This window comes from Colobus angolensis, unplaced genomic scaffold (genome assembly GCF_000951035.1).
Source record: "Colobus angolensis palliatus isolate OR3802 unplaced genomic scaffold, Cang.pa_1.0 Scaffold287, whole genome shotgun sequence".
NCBI lineage: Eukaryota > Metazoa > Chordata > Mammalia > Primates > Cercopithecidae > Colobus > Colobus angolensis.
This window is the reverse complement of record NW_012116121.1, coordinates 3,439,171-3,447,013: the sequence shown is the minus strand read 5'-3', so window position 1 is coordinate 3,447,013 and position 7,843 is coordinate 3,439,171. Positions and strand designations below refer to the sequence as shown.

The 7,843-nt window shown below is 46.9% G+C and overlaps 1 pseudogene across 1 annotated transcript in view; it reads right to left on the bottom strand.

Annotated features, from left to right (window-relative positions):
- LOC105516673 overlaps positions 1–6,908 on the bottom strand; it is a 7,930-nt pseudogene extending 1,022 nt beyond the window's left edge. Inside the window, exons 1-2 of the transcript XR_001002528.1 lie at positions 6,806–6,908; positions 499–588 (exon numbers count right to left, since the gene is read on the bottom strand). The product of XR_001002528.1 is annotated as a 10 kDa heat shock protein, mitochondrial pseudogene (transcript). The remainder of the gene's footprint in view (positions 1–498; positions 589–6,805) is intronic.
- Between the last annotated feature and the right edge of the window lie 935 nt (positions 6,909–7,843).

Below are 7,843 nucleotides of genomic sequence, written 5' to 3'. Positions count from 1 at the left end.
CTCAAAAAAAAAAAAAAAAAGAAAAGAAAAAGAAAAAAAATGGAGGCGTCATAATTGCTACTGAGTCTGGAGGGGAGGGACTACAAGATCTGCCAGGCTGGCTCTGCAGCCAGAAGCAGCCCAAGGCAGGGTGCTTTCTCCCTGGGCAGGTGTGCAGGGCTCTCCTTTGCTCAACAGTGACACACACGTCTGTCTTCTCCATAGATGTCCACAGCCCAGCCACACTTTTCCTGCTCATGTCCTCTTGCAGCACCTTCACTTCTGTTTATGGGAGAACAATATCCTTTCAAAGCCTTGTCTGCGGGCCTCATGCCCCGTATTTGAATGTACCTGAAGGGCCGGCAGCAGACAGATGCGAGTGTACAGCCCTGGGCTTTTCTCTCCCAGCCCCCTCCGACCTCCTCCTCGGCATGGCCACTTTTGGGTCCCCCCGATTTCTTCCGTGTCATCTCCCCTGTTCCAGTGTCCCCTGTCCTTCCCTTTCGGTTGGGCACGCACTGCCGTTCTCGTTCTCTAGCATCAGGTGGTGCCGTCGCAGGCTCTTGGCGGCCCAGCCTCCTGAGGACCCATCCGCGTGGTCCGCAGCCCCTGCCACGAGCCAAGCACAGGAGTCCGTTTTACAGATGAGAAACTGAGGCTCGGTGAGGCGCTCACCCCAACCTCAGCACCAGTGTTCATTTACAGATGAGGAACAGTGAGGCACTTACCCTGGCCCAGCTAAACAATCGCCAAGATGCGAACCCAGATCTACTTCGGGTTTGGCACGCTTTTCCTTTGGCCTCTGCCATCTGTTTGGCTCCACGCTTTCTGTAATAGCAACAGTTACAAGTTAGCGAGCGAGTGCTGCGTGCAGGCGCTGTCCTCACAACTTCGCTAGTACGGGAGAGGCGGGGCTTGCACCAGACCACCTGGCCCAGGGCTCCAGTCCTAACCCTTGTACTCTACCTCCCTCCACTGTGACAAACGTCTCATGGAGAAACTGCAGGCTCAGCCGGGTGCGGTGGCTCACGCCTGTAATCCTAGCACTTTGGGCGGCCAAGGAGGGTGGACTGCCTGAGCTCAGGAGTTGGAGACCAGCCTGGGCAACATGGTGAAACCCTGTCTCTACTAAAATACAAAAAAAAAAAAAAAAATTAGACAATCATGGTGGTGGGTGCCTGTAGTCCCAGCCACTCGAGAGGCTGAGGCAGGAGAATTTCTTGAATCCGGGAGGCAGAAGTTGCAGTGAGCCAAGATTGAGCCACTGTACTCCAGCCTGGAAGACAGAGCAAGACTCCGTCTCCAAAAAAAAAAAAAAAAGGAAGAAGAAAGAAACTCCAGGCTCAAAGCCTAGTGGACAGATTTGGATTTCTGTCCGGGCCGTGTCACTAAACGACCTCCTTCAGTCTTAGCTTCTGCACCGGCAGACAGGGACAAGTCTGCCCACCTGAAGAGCTGTTTCACAGCTGCACCTAGCGCAAGTCCCAGCAGTCAGCGGGCGCTGGATGGATGCTAGTGCTTCTGCCGTGGGCTCCAATACCCAGTCTGTGTGTGCCCATCTCAGTGTCCCCTGCCTCCATTCCTTTTCTCAGAGTTGACTGCAATGTTTTACAAGTTTGGTAGGAGCAAGGCAGGGAGAGAGGCGTTTCTGCTTAAATGTCTCCTCTAAAACTCACGTTGAAACTTAATCCCCAATGTGGCAGCACTGAGAGGTGGGGCCTTTAAGAGGGCTCCACCCTCATGAATGGATGAATCCACTCATGGACTAATGGGTTCATGGATTAATGGGTTATCATGGGAGGGGAACAGGTAGCTTTAGAAGAGGAGGAAGAGGCTTGAGCTGGTACGTTGCCATGTTAACATGCTCAGCCCCCTCTCCATGTGGAGGCCGGCATTGCCTTGGGGTTTTGTAGTGAGTCCCCAGTAGCAAGAAGGCTCTCACCAGATGCCACACCTCCAGCTTGGACTTCTCAGAGGCCTCCATAACTGGAAGAAATAAATTCCCTTTCTTATAAATTCTCCAGTTCCAGGCATTTTGTTACAAGCAATTGAAAATAGACTAAGGCAGTTGGAAAGAGGGAATATGGGTCCAGGGAGCAGACGAGTATCAGCAGGATAGAGAAAGGCCTCCCCGTGCCAGGGTAATGGCCAGGTAAATACCATTGTCACATTTCCTGGCTCTCTCACAATTCCCCTTCAATGCCGTCTGATCCATCTCCTTCCACCTTTCCTCAGTCCACTGAAGGCAACACCTTCTCCCGCCCCATCGCACCCTGGCCACCCTGCCTCCTCTGTGCTCTGGAATGGACGTGTGTTCCGTGGGGCTTCAGGGGAAGGAGGCATCACCATCATCCACGTTCACTCAGTCATGAGTTTTTGGGCAGGGCTCAGTGGCACTCTCCGCCTCTCTGTGTAACTCAGCGGCACATTTTAGCCTGAGGCCCCACCCCCTTTCTCCATTGGACCTGTGTGTGAGTATGAAAGAATATGCTTGTCTTGAGAACCTGCCTCAGGGAAAAAGGATTCCCTCCCGTGACGTCCAACTCAAAGAGCCGTGTGCAGGCATCTGCAGGGTAGAGGCGACTCAGTGGCACCCCAGAAAGTGAACCAACCACACAGTTCCCCTCTGCCTTCCAGTGCCCCCACTTCACCCGGACTGAATGTCGGTGAGTGTATACTCCGGTCCGAATGCACCAATCGCAAAAGTCCTCTCTTCCCAGATGGAGGAATTCCAACGTGAACCCCTGCCCTTGTCTGGGGACCCAGCATGATCGGAATGCAAGGATGCCATTCCTGGCCCTCTGGGCAGCAGACCACACCCAGGAGGGTGCCTGCTTGCCTTCAAGGCTTCAGTCATGCTGGCATTGAGCGCCAGGTCCTTTGGAATAACCAGACTCCCAGGCTGCAGTCATGAGAATGCTAATGCCCATCGTTCCAGGGAGCCCCCCACGCGGGCACATCGTCCCCCCACCGCAGGCACACACGCAGGCACACACACACTTTTCTTACATCATTTACTCTTTCCTCTGACTCACAGCATGTTTCCCTCGTGTGTAACTGAAACACCTCCCATTATGCACCCTGGGAACATGTGAGTCCTAAGGAGAGTTGCCTGAGTGTTTACATGGGAGACATATGTATTTATTTATTAAAAATAATATTTGAAGCTGGAAATAACATGCCTTGACAGTTTAGAAGAAGAGATTTGAAAGACTTTTTTTTTTTTTTTTTTGCAGTTATTCACACAAACATCTTACTGTTACCATAGATACAGATCTATCCAAGGGCAGAGTCCTTCCCAGAGAAACCCACTCCGTCAGCCCCGGGCTCCGCTGCTGCTGTGTGGGCGTGTGGGGAGTGGGAAGTCTCAGGAGCTGCCTTCAGCAAATCCCCCCAGGTTCTCTGTTTTCCATAGGTGACAGCTGGGTGTCAGGGGACTTGCAAATGCAGGGCTAGCTTGGAGGAACTGGGCCAAACTTGAAACTGGAACCTGCCTGCCCGCCTGCCTGCCTGCCCGCCTGCTGCCACAGCCAGCGGAACAGAGCTTCTCCCCCGCACCCCCACCCCAGGCAGAGAAAAAGTCCTCATTTACCGGCCAAAATAAATATGCTTCCAGTCCAGAGAAAAAAAGTGATTCTGGTTTTTAAGACTTGAAATCACACGCTGTTGTGGCTGCAGCATCGTAGTGAGTCTTGTTGTTCTGTGTTCAATGTAGCATATTCTCTGGGGAAAAAAATAACCTCACAACAAAACCAAACAGAAAGCACTAGGCAAGTAAGACCCGCCGGAATTAAATACAAAGGGAAAACTGAAGGCCCTTCAAACGATATGACCGAGAGAAGAGAGAAGTATTCAGAAGAAATGGGGCAAATTCAGAACCGGTGGGTCCAAGTGAATTAGCTAATGTTCCCTTCAATGTGAACTTGAGCTTTAATTCTGGGTTTTGCTTTGAACTGTGGGCTTAATCACTTAGTTAAAAAACCCCAAGTTTCATGTTCCTTATAAACGTAACACCTTGATCACCCATTACAGCTCGCTGCTTCTTCTTTTATCTGCTTAATTAAGCCTAAGTCTATTTACAGGACTTAAATTTGCCCTTTGAAGTGATGAAAAAGTTTTGGAAATGGATAGTGGTAATGGTTGCTCAACATCGTGCATGTAATTAATTGCACGCTTAGAAATGTTAAAAAGCACATTTTATTATACATATATTTTACCACAATTGAAAAACAAATGTTCAACATAGCCCCCCAGAAATCTAAGAAAACCAAAATTTTGTTAGTTTAACTAAAAATAGAAACAGGAAAGGAAACAAAAATTGTAGTGTTAGTTATCATGTATTTTGCAAAATGCTTATGTTAGCATTTATTTACTTTTTGTTTATTTATTTTTGAGATGGAATTTTGCTCTTGTTGCCCAGGCTGGAGTGCAATAAAGCTATCTTGGCTTACTGCAGCCTCCACCTACCGGGTTCAAGTGATTCTCCTGCCTCAGCTCCCGAGTAGCTGGGATTACAAGCGCCCAGCACCACACTCAGCTAATTTTTATATTTTTAGTAGAGACGGGGTTTCACCACGTTGGCCAGGCTGGTCTCAAACTCCTGATCTTAGATGATCCTCCCACCTCGGCCTCTCAAAGTGCCAGAATTACAGGTGTGAGCCACTGCACCCAGCCTTATGTTAGCATTTAGCATGGTAAGATAAGCATTTATGTGGAACCAATCCAAATGCCCATCAATCAATGAGTAGATAAAGAAACTGTGAGATATATATGATGAAATACTACGCAGCCATAGAAGAGAACGAATTAATGGCATTCACCAGAGACAGAGACCTAGATGAGACTGGAGACTATTTTTCTAAGTGAAGTAACTCAGGAATGGAAAACTAAACATTGCATGTTCTCACTTATAAGTTGGAGCTAAACTATGTGGATACAAAGGCATAAGAATGACACAGTGGACTTTGGGAAGTCAGGGGAAAAGGATGGGAAGCGGGTGAGGGATAAAATACTACAAACAGGGTGCAGTGTATAGTGTGCTCAGGTGATGGGTGCACCAAAATCTCACAGATCACATTAAATAACTTACTCATGTAAATAAACAGCACCTGTTCCCCAATTACCTACAGAAATAACAAATTTTTAAAATAATAATAAACGTACACTTTTTGAGGACAAAAAAAGAGATGACTTTTGTGTGTGTGTGTAGAACAATTCAAGAATAAAATGAATTGCTTTGCTTCAGGGGGAAAAAAAAAAAAAACAGAAACAAGTTGTGCTTTGGGGGCCATGGTTGGCAACAGAAGGCAGCACCACCTGGTGGAATGCAGCCTCTCTGCCGCCTGGCAGGCCTGTCCTCAAGTGGTCCCAGGGCAGGGACACGGCAGGTTTCAAGCGTTTGGTCCTAGTCCCTGGGTGACAACCCCAGTTGCCCCCATCACCTGGGCAGCTCAGGCGGCCCTCTCTGAACAATGCCATCTGCATTACCCATGGTCGCCCTTGTGAAGGCCAATTTTGTCTGAGCCAGGTCAATGTTCCTTGAAAGGATTTTAAAAGGGCAGATGTGGAAGGCAAAGATGTGGGGAGCAGAGACTCGAGAGTGTCTGACACCAGCAGAGGGTCTAGAGAAATCGGATCTGGATTCGTATACCCTAAACCTGTGTTTCTCCAAGATCTGGGTAGAATATCACAGATCCATTTTCACTCTTTCCACCATCTCTCTTCCAAAAAAGAAAGAGTTTGCGAAATCCAGTTAGAAGTTTAAACTTACACAATTTAAATATTTAAATATTCTACATAGAAACCACAATATTCTAGGATAGACACTGGCAAAGTCTTGATTACTGGTGAAGAAAGTCAGGATGGCCCATCGCTGTCTGAACGGAGCGGAGGTGGTACTGATATTGACACTTGCCTTCCTGGGCTGTGTACAGAGGCCCTTTCTACTTGTTTATGTCAATGATGCACCTTCTGGGTGCAATTGTTATTTGCATATGTGGATTTGACGGAAAAGATCAAAATGTGGCCAATCATTCCTTCTGTTTGGTGCATGTGTGAGGATTTTTATTTATTTATTTATTTATTTATTAGTTTGAGACAGGGTCTCACTCTGTCACCCAGGCTGGAATACAGTGCTGCAATCATAGCTCACTGTAACCTCTAACTCCAGGCCTCAAGCGGTCCTCACACCTCAGCCTTCCGAGTAGCTGGGACTACAGGTGTGTGCCACTATGCCTGTAGTCCTTTTGAAAATTGTTTTTCTTTTTTTTTCTTTTTTTTTTTTGAGACCGAGTTTTGCTCTTGTTGCCTAGGTTGGTGTGCGATGGCGCGATCTCGGCTCACTGCAACCTCTGCCTCCCGAGTTCAAGAAATTCTCCTGCCTCAGCCTCCTGAGTAGCTAGGATTACAGGTGCCCACCACCACGCCCAGCTAATTTTGTATTTTTACTAGAGACGAGGTTTCTCTATGTTGGTGAGGCTGGTCTCAAACTCCTGACCTCAGGTGATCCGCCCACCCAGGCCTCCCAAAGTGCTGGGATTACAGGCGTGAGCCACTGCACCCAGCCTAAAATTTTTTTAAAAATTAAAAAAAAATGTTTAATTAAAAAAAATTTTTTTTAAAATTTTTTTTGCAGCAGTGAGGCCTTACTATGTTGCCCAGGCTGGTCTTGAACTCCTGGGCTCAAGCAAACTTCCCACCTTGGCCTCCCAAAGTGTGGGGATTACTGGCCTGAGCCACCGTGCCCAGCCTCTGTGAGGATTTTAAAGATAAAAACCTAATTTGTTTGGGGGACACAATCCACCCAGGTGGTGCTCCACACACTCACTTTGTGTGGCCACAGCCCCTGATGAAATTGGCAGCCGATGGTTAAAGAGAATCAGCACTGCCTTGGCATGTGGCCCTTCAATACCAGGGCCAGCCGTGGCCATTTGTCTTGGTATTGTGAATGTTGAGCGTTTTAGAGGACATAGGTAATCTTATGATTTGTAGTTGTCAAAATAGGCCACCTTTTCCTCCTTTCAAGAGTCAGTGGAAGATACCTGGGTAACAATGGGAAAAAGATGGCTCTACCACAGGGCGATGGGAAGGCCTTCAGCAGTGTGCTTCCTCACACGGTGGTGGTTGAGGAAAACTCACTAAGGGCAAAGTTTTAAGAAAGTAAAAATCGCCCCCAAATTGCAATTAAAATATACTTTTGAGGTTAACCTCATATAAATTCCTGATTTGCAGGACAGAGGGAATGCAGATTTTAGACCTCCTTAAAATTACATATACAACTGAATATACCTTAACTCCTTGGACATACTTACAGCAGTTTAATATATGAGAAAGTACTTTGAAGAAAATAGTGCTATGCATATAAGTAAAATTCTACTGGAAATGAATGAATTCTCATGTAGTACAGCTTTTCAAAATATTAATGGATCCAGGTTTAATATTTTTGCCAAAAGCAGTGTTTAAGACCTTATTTTTCCTTATTAAACGATACATTCTTATATTGTCCACATGCAAAAAAAGAGGCATATACCTGACTTTAACATTAAGATTGGTACTCTGTGTAATCTACTTTGCACAAATTCCTCACCAAACTAAATTTATCCCAAGATGAGAAAATGAGCAAGTGGACTGAGAGTGAGATGTCCTGGCATCAATACAATAATACAGCAGGTACTGGCCTGCTGGGTGTTTCACAGGATGCTCGACTCTCCTAGTCTATAAAAGAGGGGTCAGGTCCTTCAAATCCTTCAAAATGCTAAGTTCGATTCTCAATGGACCAAAGGCAAACAGTTGGTGATTTTTACCAGGGTCAGTATGTCCATAGCTATACAGGTGTGTGTGTGTGTGTGTGTGTGTGTGTGTGTGT